The 18,153-nt window shown below is 42.5% G+C and overlaps 1 protein-coding gene across 4 annotated transcripts in view; it reads left to right on the top strand.

Moving 5' to 3' along the window:
* The window catches only part of FNBP1L (formin binding protein 1 like), a 75,817-nt gene that overhangs the window by 11,288 nt on the left and 46,376 nt on the right, over positions 1-18,153 (top strand). The window lies entirely within an intron of this gene.

Below are 18,153 nucleotides of genomic sequence, written 5' to 3'. Positions count from 1 at the left end.
ACGGGACCGCCTCTCCTGGAATGTCCCACGGAGGACCTTATGGTCTTCAAACAAAAACACCTTGGAGGTCCCGGGCCACATGGAGGTTAGGCTGGCCTCAACCAGAGCCAGGGCTTTTTTGGCTGTGGCTCCGATCTGGCTCTGTCACAAGAGACTAGAGCCCTACGGACATCTTTCCGCAGGGCCTGCAAGACAGGGCCAAGGCACAGCCTGACCCCCACCTTTGGTAATCCTCACAGAACTCTAGCCCAATGGTTGCCATTAATTTGATTTGAACTGATTTTATAATGAATTGATTTTAGAATGCTGTATTATTTTATTGTTGTTAGCCGCTCTGAGCCCAGCTCCGGCTGGGGAGGGCGGGATATAAATAAAATTATTATTATTATTATTATTATTATTATTATTATTTATTATTATTATTCCAGGCTTTGATTCTGCAGTTGTGAGTATGTGGCCAGCAGTAGCAGTGCTTGGAATAGAGTGCGTGCACATTACCTGCTTGTAAGGTTCCATGTCCATCAGCTTCCCTTCCCCTCCCCTCCCCTTCTTCTGCACCGTGCATGTTTACCCTTGCACCATCTCTGTGGGAGACATTGGTACTAGCTGTTAGAATCATAGAATTGTAGAGGTGGAAGGGATCACGAGGACCATCAAGTCCAATCCCCTGCAACGGAGGAATCTTTTGCCCAGTGTGGGGCTCGAACCCATGACTCTCTGAGTCTCAATCTCAGCAGAGCTATCCATCCCAGTGAGAAAGGATTGTTCCGCCACTGCAGTTTAGTGAAGACGGCATACACTTCAGAGAGAGTGAGACGTGGGAGATACCCTGGTTACTTGTAGGGAGATGCTGTTGGGGACTTGTCTGACAGTACACTTGAAGTGGTTTGGAGTTTGCAGTGTTCTCTTAATGTTTGTACAGAATGCTGTCTTTTAGTGCATAGGGACGTGGGTGGCGCTGTGGGTTAAACCACAGAGCCTAGGGCTTGCCTATCAGAAGGTCAGCGGTTCGAATCCCCACGACGGGGTGAGCTCCCGTTGCTCGGTCCCTACTCCTGCCAACCTAGCAGTTCGAAAGCACGTCAGAGTGCAAGTAGATAAATAGGTACCACTCCGGCGGGAAGGTAAACGGCGTTTCCGTGTGCTGCTCTGGTTCGCCAGAAGCGGCTTAGTCATGCTGGCCACATGACTCGGAAGCTGTACGCCGGCTGCCTCGGCCAATAAAGCAAGATGAGCGCTGCAACCCCAGAGTCGGCCATGACTGGACCTAATGGTCAGGGGTCCCTTTACCTTTACCTACCCTTTATCCAGTTTCAGTCACCAAAGTTTCCGCCTTCTGAGCTCTGCAGTATGCATAAGTTTAAGCTGCAGGCATATATAGCCCATGCGGTTCACACTGGCTGGAGCTAATGGTAATTATAGTCCAAAACATTTGAATGGCACCAGATTTTTACAGCGTCACATGCTGTTTATTAGTGAGCTCTGTTTGTTGCCTTGGCAGAAAGTTTGTGTACTCATCCTTTTGGGCAATTGTCATTTTTTTCCAGCTCTATAAAATCTTGAAAAGGAGGGACAGGGGGAAACAGAAGGGTATAATTAAATGCGCACCCTCCGTACTGACTTTTATTGCCCAGTGCAATTGGTTCCCCAAAGTACAGAATCTTGGCTGATCTTTGCAGCTGTAGTTCCGTCTATAATAAGTGTTGCTCAGCAGCAGCTGGGTGATCCTTGATGAAATGAAGGCTGTCAAACAGCAGTATTAGGCACAGGGCTCCTCACATTTCCAATCACCAAAATGGTACCTCATTAAAAAAAAAGTTTGGTAAATGAAAGACGTTTTCTCAAATGCATGGATTTTCCATAACTCTGAAACGGGTGTGGAATCTGCAGTCCTCCAGATGTTATTGGATTGCAAATCCATGTCTCTGACTGTTGGCTATGCTGATTGGGACTGCTGGGAGTTCGAGTCCAACATATGAAGGACTTCAGACCCCTGGATCTCTGTTCTCAAACACTGCTTACTTGCTCTTGTTTTGTATGCTGTGAAATCACACTGGGTATTATTGTTCTACAAATCAAACACTTCCTTTGTATGATGCTCTCGTAAAAGACACATTGTAAAACATCAGCCATTGAAAATATCTTGTGTTTCAATAAACTGGTTTATTTTCTGGTACATAGTATTTGCTCTTTAACACTTATGCTTATCTGATATTTGCTGAAGAGAGAGGGAATGTGGCAGAGGTTTGGGCGCAACAAATAATGCTTCGTGAATGTTCCATTCAAACTCTAATGGATTTGCATGTTTCCACCATTGTGAGGCAAATTGCCAACTGCTAATAGAGGAGGCCATTGATAACTAAATTATAAATATATAAAGCACTCTCGAACATATTTATAGCATTAACTATTACATAAGTAATAAGACTAACTCTACGGTCTTTGTACTCTTGGCAGCTGCTACCCTGTTTTGATGCTGGCATAATGTAGTAACAGGGCTGTTCAGCCAGCAGCGGAGTCTACATCATTGCAATAGCTGCAGAAACCGCAATTTACACTGACAGCTAGTTCCACAATCCTGGGAAGTTCTATCACTAGTAGTTGAGCACAGTGTTGCATGCTGATTGCGCCCATATTACTGAACAGAAAAGGCAAAGAGATCAGCTACAATATACAGCTGTCTGCTGCTCAGTGGGAGAGGGCAATGTAAGAGGAAGAGAATATTGGTCTTGGGAGTCCTTTCAATGGAGGTGTAAATGTGTCTCCGGCAAAGCAAAGCCTATCCTGAGATGGTCCTGCCAGCATCTGTAATTTTGGGGCATGCATTTCATGGGTTTGAGTTTATTTGTCACTGTGCGCTTAAAGACCACATTAAAAAATGGACATACCGTATTTTTCGTCCCATAGGATGCTCCGTCCCATAGTATGCACCTAGTTTTTTGGGGGGGAAATAAAGGGGGAAAAAATTCCCTTTATTTCCCCCCCAAAAGCAGGTCGGGGAAACCGAAGCAGGTCGAGGAACAGCGGGATGGCGGCGCTGCGCCTCCCTGCTGTCCCCCGAGCTTGTGGGGCTGGCCGATGTCTGCCCAGCGCGAGGGGCGCTCTGCTTCAGGGTGGTCTGTCCGCCGGGCGGCAGGCTGCTATCCGCAGTGTGGGGAGCCCTGTGGGGAACTCCTGCAGGGCTGCCTAGGCTGCGGATGTGTTCCCAAAGCGCCGGGTGCTCTGCTTTCAGGGCTCCCAACGTTCTGGGAAGCAGGCTGCTATCCGCAGCCTAGACATCCCTGCGGGACCTCCCGCAGGGCTGCCTAGGCTGTGGATGTGTTCCTGAAGCCTGGAGAGCGAGAGGGGTCGGTGCGCACCGACCCCTCTCGCTCTCCAAGCTTCAGCGAAAGCCTGCATTCGCCCCATAGGACGCACCCAGATTTCCCCTTCATTTTTGGAGGGGGAAAAGTGCGTCCTATAGGGCGAAAAATACGGTATTGGCTGCATGAGCACACACAGCCTCTGTGCTTGTAGGCTCCTTTAGTCTGTTCTATAAGCCAGGGAAATCTTCTCTGTGCCTTGGGGACAAATGTATGAAAATGGGAAGCACACATGTATTTGTGTGTGTGTATGTAGTTCTGTTTGAGTCTGTTTGAGTCTACAGAGTTTTACGTTGTGCTATTAATAAATCTTTGACTAGAACACCATCTATGTTCGACAAGCTTAAGCCTGTTTTAATCAATTGTACAAATGCGTTAAAAGTAAGCAACTCATCCTACAGTTGTTGTTGTTGGGTTTAATTGGTGGCAGCATAGTTAATATCACAGCAGTTGATTAAATATTAAATGGAACTTCTGGTTCAGGCGTTATGTATGCTGACTTAGCTCCACATTAAGAAATGGATCTACTGTTCAAAGTACATGATCGATACAAATTTGCTCAGCGTGGATTAATGTACCACTTCCTTTTCTGTCAGACCTGGAGACATCTTCCAAAACAATGTTAAGATGGGCTGCCAAAGAGAGGCAGATGAGAACTCCTACTGTGAACCAGGAAAGTCTTAGCACATTTAGATAAAATGGAAAAACTGATAGTTAACCGTGAGCATTAGAAGTCTGTGCTCTCCCACGTATTACTGAAATCTGTTGGATAGGAAATTAACCCTGTATCATTTGTGTCCACCAGGTTTCAAGATATAGCACCAATTTAAATTTGAGGAAGCATAGCCCTGGTCACTACGTAATCCTGGTCAGGTACCCTGTTCAACAGTTGGCCTGTTTTTAGTTCTGTACCTGGTATCTGTTTTAATTATATTGTTTTATATATTAATGTGATTATTATTAATTTGTTGTAGTTTAAGGAAAGGTGTTTGAATCTCCTTAAATTATGGATAGGAGTGAATGATTGCACCTTAGCACTCCAGTTGGATATGGGACAGGTAAGGAAGATAATACCATGTTTCTGTTTCTAGTCCAAAGCATAATCTTAACTTATATTTTAAGGAGCTGTTTATAGTCTCTGGGCAGATGTTGATTTTGGTAGCAGTATTTTCCCACTTTGCTTTTTTGAAGAATGAAGAAAGAAAGAAAGAAAGAAAGAAAGAAAGAAAGAGATCCTTGGGACTTGTGCTTGTGGGTGAGACTGGTTGGGAAAGAGATGGGTAGGACTACAGTAAAAGAAGCCAGCTAAGACATCTGGCTATAAAATACATGCTTGATTGGTATAGCTTTTTGCAATATTACATGAACAGCCATAATAATAATAATGCTTTTGTGACCTTAGGAGGCTGGCATACGTTGACTGCAGTGATTCACTAGCTTGGTGGGTTACAAGTTTCAAAGCCTGATATAAGACACAGGGGGAGTTGGGCTACATGTCTGCTCTGCTCTGTTCTACTCCTGATATATTAAGCAACTTCAACAGCACTGGGGTGAAAACAGCAGCAGCTGGAGTCATTTAGGCCAATATGGAGAAATGGTATTGCCTGGTTGCACCACATGGTAGCTTAGTTAGTGTGTACACACACAAGTCCTGCCTACTGTACTCCTCACTCCACCTATAGATTATGATGGGAGTATTGCCAGGCAGGCCAGTATAATGTAGTAATATTCTGCTTGTGTGCCTAGAACTTCAGGCTTGCATGGTTTGCAACATCTATCTGGGTAAGGCTCAGATAAGGCCACCCAGTGGGATGTGAAACTAAGTGGATTCAAACTCTCACACATTCAAGTCTACAACACACCACACTGTTATATTGCATATAAAGCCATTCCTTTTTTAGGATGGAAAAATGAGGTTCCCACCCGCATCCATTCTAAAGATGTCAGAATTTGACAGCTGCCAACGTGGGTTAGTCTTTTCATTGTCTACTAAATATGCTTAACACATTGTTCTGATTTCTACAACAGACTGTCCTTGCTGTTAAAAAGTTAGTAAATCAATACGCTTGCTTGACTGCCCTATCTGGGAATGTCTTTAGATGCATATAAAGCATACAGAGCCTTTTTCATAACAACCAGTGTTATGAAAACAATGCAGTGATCATACAAGGCTGTATAAAGTACTGAACTTTGCTTCTGAGTAGTATGACAGTAGCTGAAAAGAATGTTACATCATACAGTACAGATTGTCATTTACTTTTCTTTCAGTGGTTATTTACTTTTCTTTGCTTAACGGGGCTTCATCCTCAGTGATGCAGTTCTAATTAAGAAATGCTGCTGTCAGCTACTTTGATGTTGGAAATAAAAGTGCAGATAGGGTTCTTTAAAGAAAAAAGAGGATGTAAGAAAAGCTCTGCTGGATTAGACTATCAGGGGTCAGCAAACTTTTTCAGCAGGGGGGCCGGTCCAGTGTCCTTCAGACCTTGTGGGGGGCCGGACTATATTGGGGGGGGGAATGAACGAATTCCTATGCCCCACAAATAATCCATAGATGCATTTTAAATAAAAGCACATGTTCTACTCATGTAAAAAACACCAGGCAGGCCCTACAAATAACCCAGAGATGCATTTTAAATAAAAGGACACATTCTACTCATGTAAAAACACGCTGATTCCCAGACCGGATTTAGAAGGCGATTGGGCCGGATCCGGCCCCCGGGCCTTAGTTTGCCTACTCATGGACTAGTTCTTCATCCTGCTTTCACAATCAATTAGCTATGGAAAGTCCTCAAGCAGCACATTAGGGCAATGGCCCTGTCCCTTTGTGGTCTCCCAGCAACTTGTGTTCAGTGAAATATTACCTCTGATCCTGAATGTAGCACTTCAGTAGCCTTATTCTCCATGAATTTATATTGATTCCCTTTTAAAGCCATCTAAACTTCATCTTATACATGCTGTGTGTAAAGAAAGTGCTTCTTTTTAATCTGTCTTGAATATCCTACCATTCAGTTACATCAAATGGTACCCTGTTATCAGCTTTCTTCACAACATGCATAATGTTATAAATAAATCTGTTATGCCTTTCCTTACTCATCCTTTTTTTTCTCTCTCAACAAAAAAGCCCCCAAACATTTTAATTTTCCTTGGTTGCGTCAACTTCCCCAATCATTTTGGTCACAGCTTGCTTTTGGTTTTAATTTATGCTGCTGAGCTTGTTCCTGTTGGAAAGCTGGGGTTTGTAAGAGGTGGTGTGGTTACTGCCCTGGCTTCCTTGCCCCCGTTGCTAAACTTGGGTGCTTCGACTTCTATTCTCCTGCAACTTCTGCTGCAGACAAGGAAGTCTGCAAGATATTTTGGAAACGTAATTGTTCAAAAAGTAGAAATGCCAGAAATATCCCTAGCAAGTTTGCAAGCAAAGCCGAGCAACAGGGGGAAGAGTGTTTGCAATGGCACCAGCTGTTGGAAAGGAAACTGCTAAATATGCTAAATGCTGGTTAGGGCTGTGCAAAATTTTGTGGGTGAGATGGAGGGATGTTGTTGGGGTGTGTGGGCAGGGGAGGGAGAAGGGCTGCAGCATTTCCAATGACTCAGCATAAGCAGAGTCATACTTGGGGAAATACCTTTGCATTACTAGGGCTATTGGTGCGGACAGAACAATTAACATGTCCAGAACTGCTCTGACACATTCCCCTTAGCTTGCTGGAAATGCAAATCAGAATCTCTTCTAGCTTCCCCAACCAAGCAGTGGGGTGAGAGAGAGGGAGGAACAGAAAAGCATGCAAGGCAAAGGCCTTCCACACCCACTGAAACTCACTCCTTGGTCAGGCTGTGTGTGTGCGTTCCCACTTTGCCATTGCTCAGCTTCTTCCCAAACAACTGAGCTGCAGGGGTTAAATCTCCCCAACTCAAACTGCTTAGCAGCTGGTACAGAAACAGCTGATTTAGGGCCAGCAGGGTAGTAGTCCTCCCACTCAGGGTGCTGAGCCGAGGTGGGTGCAAAATTGAGAAGATCCATACAGTGGTACCTCAGGTTAAGTACTTAATTTGTTCTGGAGGTCCGTTCTTAACCTGAAATTGTTCTTAACCTGAAGTACCACTTTAGCTAATGGGGCCTCCTGCTGCTGCCATGCCGCCAGAGCATGATTTCTGTTCTTATCCTGAAGCAAAGTTCTTAACCTGAAGCACTATTTCTGGGTTAGCAGAGTCTGTAACCTGAAGCGTATGTAACCTGAAGCGTATGTAACCCAAGGTACCACTGTAATTAAGAAGATGCATTTGGGGGGCGCCAAATTTTGGCCTTGCATAGGTCACTATATTACGAAAGATTATCCAATATGCCTCTGCCAATTTTCTTCTTTCTCTTTTATATGCTGTAAGTGCAGCAGTGCTAACTGAGGCACAGAGAACAACACCTCAGCCCAGTAAAGCAGAACTCAAGGCTACTTCGGGAGGAGAAAAGGAACACTGAAATAACTCTGCCAATTTTTTAATATTTCTTTTTGCTGGAGGAAAGAGAAGAAGTGGAGCTCTGCAAGTGTGGAAGCGGCACTTCTAATTCCTTGAACCAAAGATTGTATTAAATGCTTGACTGGGATTTACAAACATACCAGCTTTTCTTACTACAATGGGTTGATGAATGTGATATTTTGACCATTTGCAGCCCCTTTTAGCAGAGTTTACATCAACATTTTTGCAATTTATTTTTTAAATTTTGTTGCTCACTTTTTATTTTAACTTTCAGACCGCTCAGGAATTGGTGTATTTGCTCTTATTTCCAGCTAGTAAAGCTTCTTTGCCACTTAGGGAGGAAAAACCAACAACATTAAAATTGGCATAACAGATTCTTAAACTCTATTGTAAGTTCTGTAATTCCCACAGGTGATTCAAAGGGTGTTTTCTCTTCACTCTTGACATTGGTATTAAGAAGATTAGCATGTGTAAATAGGTTATGAATTTCTCAGTACGCATTAAGGGCAATGATGATTTTCAGTTTTCACCACATTGTGGCTAAGATGTTAAAGGCACATTCAGATACTGACCCCAAATATTCTGCCTGGAGATAAAATTGAGAGTGGACCTCAGTGGTCCTTTATAATCCCTTCTCTGACTCATTCTGGAAAGAAAGTTACAGGTCAGCTGGAAGGTTCTGTGTTTTGTTTAAATACAGGCATCCTGTGTTTGTTTGAATGTGTTACTTTCTTCTCACCCGCCCCCATGGAGGGAGCATAAAACAAGATGCACACTTCTCATCTTGGAAAGCCAAGTAATATCTGAACAAGCGCTAAGAACTAATTACTTTTGAGAATAAATCCAAGCCACCATTAACTTTGTCTCAAAACAAACTCTGTTATGCGAGATGTAGACCTTAGTTGTCAGCAGTTGCAGCGCTGATATGGATCATTTAACAAGTTTCTGACCGAGAAATTGTTGTATTGTGGCACCTTTTTTATCGAGATATGATTTCTCAGAGTAAGTTATATTGTTCAGCATGGCAGGGGGGAAAGCTGACTCCAGGAGTTTTACCACTAAACAATATAACTTGCGTAATTTTCCGTAGCGATAGCTATCCTCTGAACAACGTGAAGGAAAATTGTGAATAATGAACTGAGAAACTATGAGCAAACAGCATAAGAAGCCATTCCTGATTTAGGACTTCTTTCCAAAGATGACATTTTGGAAGGAGTTTACAGATCTTACTCACTTCAACGTAATGTGTAAAATTACAACACAATGATCATCACAGTCTCTCAGAAAAAATATTTTTTTCCTACCAGACAACTTTAGGACCACTACTCTGTGTAGCTGACCTGGTTTTCAGCTGGCAAGGCTGTGGTTCAGATATTCTGTAACAGAGGTGGTGTCATTGGGGGTCAGTCAGCAGATTTCAGAAGAAAACAAAATGTGAATTCAGCTGGCTTTCCATAATAGAAGGTTTTACATAAGTGCTTGACAATGACTTACCATTGGTCTTTTCAGAGAGTGCAAGTTTAAACAGGCAGACCTGGAGGGAGTCCTCTTAAACATATAACTATCTGAACTTTGAGAAGCCTACATAATACAGATGTTTACACTAGTGACTTCTGGATATTTCAAGCACTTAGTGTACAAGGAAAGAGAGAGAATCTGGCAGCGAGGTTTCATTTGTTGTGTCTTAGATCTAGAAAAGTAGGATTTGACTCATGAGAGCTGGTACGGTACAGAACGATTGTACAAATACAGTGGTACCTTGGGTTAAGTACTTAATTCATTCCGGAGGTCCATTCTTAACCTGAAACTGTTCTTAACCTGAAGCACCACTTTAGCCAATGGGGCCTCTTGCTGCCTTTGCACCGCCAGAGCACAATTTCTGTTCTCATCCTGAAGCAAAGTTCTTAATCTGAAGCACTATTTCTGGGTTAGCGGAGTCTGTAACCTGAAGCATATATAACCTGAGGTACCACTGTATTGAATACTAGCAGGGACTTAGTGCCCAGTGCTGCCAGGGTATTCTTAGAAGCCTCAGAGTTGTGATTTTTAAAGGGATAATATAATTTGTGGATTTTGACCTGTCAGGTAATGTGTTATTATCTTGTATTTTATTCTGTGAACCACCCTGAGATTTCGTGATGAAGGGCAGTGTATAAATTCAGTAAATAATAATAGTAGCAATAATGTCAAAAATCAGGTCAAGTTACACACAGGTAATGTTTGGTCTACCATCTTGATTCAGAATGGCACCTGGCACTTCCCATATCAGTTCATGCCAAATTTGGCAGCTGAACCTATGCCAGAAAACAGGTGAAGTCATGCCAAAGTGACATTTCACTCCAAAATATTGATTCAGCATGGTGTCTGGCGTCCATATGACATTGAAGTCCACCACCCATGCCTCGGAAATCCCTATGCTGAGTTTGGTTATGATATCCTGACAGTCACCCAAACACATAGAGCACAAACAGACAAACCATTTCCCAACATATATTGTATTTAGTTAGATGCGAATTTAAAGGCCACTAGGGAAGAAGGTGCCAGGGCTTTTAATTGCCACATTTTGAATGTTTTATTGAAGTCAAGGAACAGGATAGATCTAGAAACCTATTTTAGAAGTCAGTACTTGGGCTACTGCACACTGTTTCTGGATTGGTCATCTTGAACAGGAGCACCCATAAAACGTTTTCTGAAGTATCCATGTGACCTACGCAGATCCAAGCTTCAAGAAAAACACATTTATCAAAAAGTGATTTGCAAAACTAAAATGTTTTTCTTTTCTGGAAAACTTAAGCGTGGGGTATTTCGTATAGACGTTTTTGAATGAAGATGGAGCTATATAAGGCAAGAGTGGCAGCCCTGTGTGGAGTGCTGATATAACTTACTGGTTATATTTGGTGTCATTAAGGTGGACATCTTTCTGCCAATGACATGTAGTGGGACACATAACCAAGTGTACTAACTTAAGATAATAGGAATACCGTTTTTGGTGGTGATGCTGTATTCTGTTCTTAGTCTCTCCTGAAAGGAGAGTCTTTTTGGATGGGCAGATGTTGGTATTTTGGAACGCTTTCAACATAGTTACTTCCTATGACAAGAAGTGAGCCATAAAGGGACTGTGCATATTAGTTCCATGTGTACATTTTCAAATAGTCTAAATTGTGGAACAGTGACTCTTAAGCGTGTCCTTTCCAAAAACCATTAAACAGCTGCAGAAATGTAAATTCTCAGTTAAAGTACTTCCTTTTGAATGCTCCTCCGCGATTCATTATAGGTCTTAGTAGACTATGACTCTCTCTTCTGGTATGGAAGCGTTGAGCTTCATTCGGCTTGAAAGCTGAAGTTAAATATCTGCTAGGGCTCATCATCATAGCCCAAGAGACTTAATAATAATAAATGCAACATTAATTAACAAGTCATACAATTTATAGTTTTATTGTTAAGAATAAGTGTTGTATTAGCTGGGGAGGTGCTATGCTCTAACTCTGGCAATAGCAGACAAGAATAATTAACCATAGCAATATTTTCCACAATTTTTTTTCCTCTCCCCCCCCCCCCCAATCCTGTCTTTGGTACTCATCGAAGGCACCCTTCACATGCCTCATGCTGATTTAAGATTCTTGGAAAACAGATACTTCAGTCACTATGTGTTATCAGTTAGTGAATTGCCCATTGCTGTTTGCTCCAGCACTCAGAATGTATTGCAGGTGAACAGACCACTTCTTCAGTGCTTATTTAACTTAGTTCCCAAAGGAACATGATTGTCTTTTAAGTCTTAAATTCCTTGAGGATTAATGTTGGGGACGACCTAAAAAAGGGGGCCAAAAGCCACACCTGCAAAGGTTATCAGCCATCCAGGATCATAAATACTCTGCAGGTGTAGATATCCCTGTCATTCTTTATAAGTCCTTTCTTTTACCTGTGACAACTGAGGTACACAATGGAAAAGATTAAAAGGATCAGGCCTAGTGGGTTAGATAAACCTAGTTGGATAAGAGTTAGAATTAGATAAACCCAATGAGAAATTCTTCCAAAATAAAATATCCAAGCTTGAGTTCCTAACTGTCTTGGGTTCAGCTTCATTATTAGCTTCTATGGAGAGTGGTAAATACATATATTGTGTACACTTTGGCCTAACTGCCATCTTAGGGATGTGTACAAACAGGTTACCACTGCTTATATTTTTATATTATTGTAATAATAGGGAAGCTTTTAATGTTTAATGGGTTATTGTATTTTAGTGTTTTGTTGGAAGCCGCCCAGAGTGGCTGGGGAAACCCAGCCAGATGGGTGGGGTATAAATAATAAATTATGATTATTGTTATTATTATTCGATGGTTATACTTGGTCCCTGTTCATTACCTTGCTGCTTTTTTTTTTTTTTTTTTTGTATCAAGTGAAGATTGAGATCCTTTTTGAAGGCAGCACTACATATTATACATCATAGCAACCTTACATTGACAAGAACATGAATCGTTGCAGCAAGATCATCCTTATCCTGATAGGGTGCAGTTGGTGCACCAGATGATGTTGGTGGAAGCTGCTTTGTACCGCAGATACCACTTGCGTAGCTATAGACAAAGATCACCACCACCATAAAGGGGAAATGCAGCATTGTTCAGCACAGGCTGAACTCCTACGTTCTGGTTAAGAAAAACAAAAAGCCTTGCACTTATAGTACTTCCTTTTGAAACCTACAGGGAAGCTCTTAATATTCAATTTTCATATAGGATGGCCCTGTGGTTCCTTCTGATAGTTTGAGAACCTCTAGTCTTCCTGCATGCATTAAAGCAATACTCTGCACTTGCAGTTGCAAAATATGCCAGTCCCTGTTGACTTTGCTTTTATATTCTATTTCAGTTTGTGGTTGTAATATTGATAATGGGTATATTCTACTCACTACTTTGCCATGCTTATTTCCTACACAGTAGAAAACTTGTGTCATAAGATACCACCTTCTTCTGCTCAATGGTAATGAATGCTGTGTTTGGCTGTAGGAATTCTGAGACATGTTTTCTATTGCCAGTGTCTCAACTCTAATATGTGTATACCCAGTCCTCCTTCAGTCTAATTTGGGGGTGGCCAACCTGTGGTCCTCAAGCTGCTGCTGGACTTCAACTCCCATCAGCCCCAGCTGCATGGCCAACGGTCAAGGTTAATGGGAGCTGTAGTGAGGCAGCATCTAGAAGACCACAGGTGAGATGCTCCTGGTCTAATATCTCTAATCACAGGGGAACATGGAATCTGTTTGGGGATAAAACTGAAACCGGTTCTGAGAGTAGGAAGTGAACCCTAACAAAGCCACTACTGTACACATATTTCATCTTGTGATATTATCTCAATAGTTACCTTGGGCATGGTGCAGTGTAGATTGATCTTTGCTTTGCTGCCAAGTGAGCCTGGTGACTTCAGCTTCTAACAAAAAGAATGTAAGAGGAGCAGTGCTGGATCAGACCAAACAGCTATCTGGGCCATCATCCTCTTTCTCACAGTGGCTAACAAGTTGCCTCTGGAGACCCCCAAAACAGGACTTGAGGGAATAGCCCTCTCCTGTTGTCCCCCAACAACTGGTATTCAGAGGCAAAGTCATGAGTTGAGAATTCTCCTGGATTCTGAGAGTGACAAGGTATGAGATTTTACTCCATTAATCAAATTTGTCTTCATCAAGTTGTGCTTTGGGATCCAGTGGCAGGAAATTACCCTAATTGCTTACATTGCCTTCCCCCAATTTGCTTGAGTTCTGTTTGTGAGGAGATCTAGCAATGTTTTTAAAAATGGCACTTGACTAGTTTTCCACAGACCTGGCAGCTTTTCAGAACAGTGAACTAAGAAGTCCAAACTAGGACAGCAAAAGCATTGTTCTTGTGTTCACGGCAGGAAGCTTGTTCTAATGTCTCTGACTGTTGGTTCAATTCCAGAGCACCTTATTGGAGTTTCAGTGCAAGGGTGAAATAGTCAAAGTAAATGGATAAAGCAGAACAAAATGCAGAATAGCCAGATTCTATTAACTATTAACTTAATGAAATGCATTATGATGAATGGATGAGATAGTTATTTCAAAGCTGTACATGCGACGTTACAACTTCCCCCACCCAAACGTTGCCTTGCCTACTTCGCTGCGCGTACTTGGACTCATTATTTAAGATCCATAGTGATGTGCTAGTACCGTATCACACAGCACAGACAAGGCTGTTGTCCAAGAATGGATGGCGCTCTAGCAAAAATATGGCCATATTTCAAGCTAGGTTTTCACTTAAATTGTGTGATGCAGATGTATCACATCTCTGTGTGGTTGAGGCCATGGATTTACGGAGATGCTCTGTTGTTCTTCTTCCCCCACCCCCAAAATGCTTAATCGTTTGCAAAGAACAAGGTTCCTGGATTATTAACCTCTTCAAACTAGAAATGCTTAATATTATTGAAGAGTAGAGCACTCCAGTGGCCAAGCTGGTCTTTAAGGATCCAGTGTTTTGAGTTTGTCAACAGCACATCTTCACATTCCTTCTCATTGATGCAGTGTTCGTCTACATACTTGGGTTGCAATGAAGAAGTAGATGAATTACAATGTGGTTGGGATGTAATATATGGCCATATTTACCCAGTATGCTGGATATGACTGAGAGGATAATAATAGAAACCTGATAGCCTTCATTCTTTTTAAGGCTGAGTTTTGGCTTCCATTTGCTGCCTCATATCGCTTTACCATCTACCTTTGCCATTAATTTTTATGTATCGTCTAATCTTCAGGTGTTATATATATTGCATGTAATGTAAAATGGCTTTAATGTCAGTCTGAGACCATGCACATGTTTTGAATATCAAACAGTTAATTGCTAGGTTTGCTGAACATTAAAGCTAAAGTTGCAGTTGAAGCAATCGTCTTAAACAAGGCAAACTAATAAAAATGAAATCAGCCCAAAGCGCAAGTTTCAATTATGGGCATGCTTTTAGAACTAAGCCTCTTGGCGATCATGAACAGTTCTTTTTTTTTTATTATTATTAAATAAATTTTTATTGGGTTTTCAAATTTTTAACATACAAACAAACATATAAAAACAAAACAAAACATCCATAACTTCATAACCTTACTTTCATTACCTTCTTTCATTGACTTCCCCGCACCCTCCCACATTCCAATTTCATTAATTATCTCAGCAAGTTATTTCCTCTCATCCCTTAAATATTTCTTATCTTTTCTTAAAATTTGTCATTTATGCTTAACCCAGTTTAACTAATCCAATTTTACACAATTAATCTTTTCTCTAAGGACGGCCTAAATTTTCTCCCCTGAATTCCTCCCTTCACATATTACACCAAAAAATCATAATATAACAATTCAAAATCTCAGGTTTTAATTATTCTACTCTCCCCTCCCCCCCTGCCCCGGTTTCTGTCCCTTCCCAGACCAATGTCCCAATAGGTTAACTGCTTTAGCCCGGGTTTCTCACATCAGAGGCTCTTAAGCCCCAGTTAGTCTCTCTCCACCAGTTTTGTTGATAATCCATTTTGTTGGCCCTCTCTTCTTGAGGAGGTTCTGTCATCAGCCCCTCACATTTTTCTCCTTCCACGTCCATCAATATCAGTTCCTGCTCAGGACCACTCAATTTATCATACTCCAGCTTAATGAGGAAGTCCCAATCATACTTGTTTACTCTTATATAGTCCAATATTCCAGTTATTCCAGGGACTTCTTCCTTTATCTTTCTCTCCTTTTGTAGGTTTGTGGTCCACTTGTCATTTTCTTTGTTTCCTTTGTTCCCAAAGGTTGCAGGCTTTTGGTTGATTTTTTCCATCTGAAATTCCTCTCCTTCTTCCTCTTCTTTTTCCCCCAGTTCCAAAGTTATCTCATCCTCTGCAGCTGCAGAATTTCTTTCCATCAACTTTATATCATTAGCAGAGTTGCTCAGTTCCAAACCGAAAGTCTGAAGTTGTTTACTCATTGTGATACTTTGCTCTTGTAAAGTTCCCACGAGAAAAAACATCCTTTCAATCTCTGCCCATAATTTCCCTTCTGCAGCCATTGCAATGTCTTTAGTTCCCTCCAGGGGGATTTCCATCATGATCCTATTCCAACAGTTCGTTACTTTGTTATTCCTTGTTATTCCCAATCACTTTGTTTCAAAAAGTTCAATTTTAAAGTAACTCTTTTGGTCCAAAGAGTTACTAATAGCTCAGTTCCAAATCTTTGCCACTCGTTTGACAGCTCTTTTGACAGCTGTCAAACTCTTTATTCTTTTTCCTCGGGCTCACACGCAGGGCACTCCCGGGTCCAAAGGGGGGGGGGATTGCCAAAAAAGAAAAACTTCTGAGATTTTACTCCTTTCCACTCCAGCACAATAACTTTATAATCCAGTTCGTGAGAACTATTTATTTAAACACCAAAATCTTTCCGCCTTAGTGCTCCTCTCCTTGCTTTGAATCTTTCTGTGGGGGGGGGGGGAGTGCGGACTTCCTTTTAACACACCCCCGATCGTACTCAATTTTAGGTATAAAACTTTTAGTGCCAAAATTTCCTTCTACTCACGGGTTCTTCATTTCAGTCCAAATTTTCAGGAAGAAAGATAGCGCTCTCCGGTCATGGCTCGCGGCTTCGCTCCGCCAAGGCAGCGATCGACTCTCAGCGCCACGCCACTCTCCGGTCCACTCCGTAGCCTTTAAAAAGGCTCTTCGCAGGTCGGGGAGGGCGCTTAAGGTGCCCACCGAGTCTCCATGTCCGCAGGCTTCAGCGCCTGCGGTTTCTAAGGGTCCCCGTGTCGCCGGCACGGCAAGACCCGTCCTTAGCGGAGCTGATTCCCTCCGGAGCTCGGAGGGAATCCGCCATTACCCGTTCGCGCTATCCCGGAAGTCCGATCATGAACAGTTCAAGTGTAGTCTTTGTGCAATGAAGCGTTGAGGTTTCCCTTTGTCTCATCTTCCTCTTCTCTGTGGCCCAAACAGTAGCTGCAGAGCCTTGGTTTATTTACTTCATGTGTAAGGTTTGCTCCTCTCTGTTGAGCCCACTCAGCTTCACCACACTGTGGCGTATATATTGGGGCACATTGAGGCCAGGAGATAAGCATAAGTAGAGTTTGAGGGAGGCGACAGCCACAACTCTGCCACAACTGTAGGGCCTGGGTGTTTTTTCTAAAGTGGGGGGACACGGGTAAGAAGGAGCTATCTGCCAAAGTGAACTCCACCGCCATTACTAAGGAGAGAATCCAGTAGGGACTTCGTCTGAGCTCAGAAAGAACTACAACGGTGTTTCCCAAACTTGGGTCTCCAGCTGTTTTTTGGACTACAACTCCCATCATCCCTAGCTAGCAAGACCAGTGGTTAGGGGTGATGGGAATTGTAGTCCCAAAACAGCTGGAAACCCAGGTTTGGGGAACACCACAATAGAAGGTTCCTTCATGCTCAGCTATCTGAATCCTAGAGCATATTTCAAATATGTACTATAATCTGTAGTAATTCTATGTAATATACAGTGGTACCTCAGGTTAAGTACTTAATTTGTTCCGGAGGTCCTTACTTAACCTGAAACTGTTCTTAACCTGAAGCACCCTTTAGCTAATGGGGCCTCCTGCTGTTGCCGCGCCACTGGAGCACGATTTCTGTTCTCATCCTGAAGCAAAGTACTTAACCTGAGGTAATATTTCTGGGTTAGCGGAGTCTGTAACCTGAAGCGTATGTAACCTGAGGTACCACTGTATATTACACTGTATATGTAAGTGCTGTGTGAGAGAATCCAGCAACCAGGTTGCTCACTTGGGTGAGAAGGTTTGAGCATATAATGCCCATCCTGGCCTGACTGCACTGGCTGCCAATTAGTTTCCAGGCCTGGTTAAAATGCCACCTGCTCCCCTATAAAGCCACAACGGCTCAGGACCACAATACCTCAAGGACCACCTCTCCCCCAATTAACAGACCTGGACCCTGCAATCATCATCTGAGGCCCTTCTTCATGTGCCTCCTTCATGAGAGGCCCAGAGGGTAGCAACATGAGAAGAGGCCTTTTCTGTGGTGGCTCCTCACTTGTGGAATGCTCACCCCAGAGAGGCCCGCCTGGTGCCTTTGTTATGTATCTTTAGGTGCTAGGCAAAAATACTCCTCTTCTCCCAGGCCTTTGGCTAATTAAACAATCTATGGCCTTTAAAACTGTGTTGGGGGGCATGTTTTTGTTTCTAAGTATGTTACATATTTTTGTGTTTTTATTTTGTAAACTGCCCTATGATCCTTGAATGAAGGGCAGTATAGAAAATTGATCAATAAATAGAATAAAATAAATAGATACACTTGGTACAGAAACCTCCAGTGACTCACTATGTAGGATGGACATTGGGTTGCT

This window comes from Podarcis erhardii, assembly GCF_964252035.2.
Source record: "Podarcis erhardii genome assembly, chromosome: 6".
Classification (NCBI taxonomy): Eukaryota; Metazoa; Chordata; class Lepidosauria; order Squamata; family Lacertidae; genus Podarcis; species Podarcis erhardii.
The sequence above is the reverse complement of the archived record's forward strand: the minus strand, read 5'-3'. Positions and strand labels throughout refer to the sequence as shown.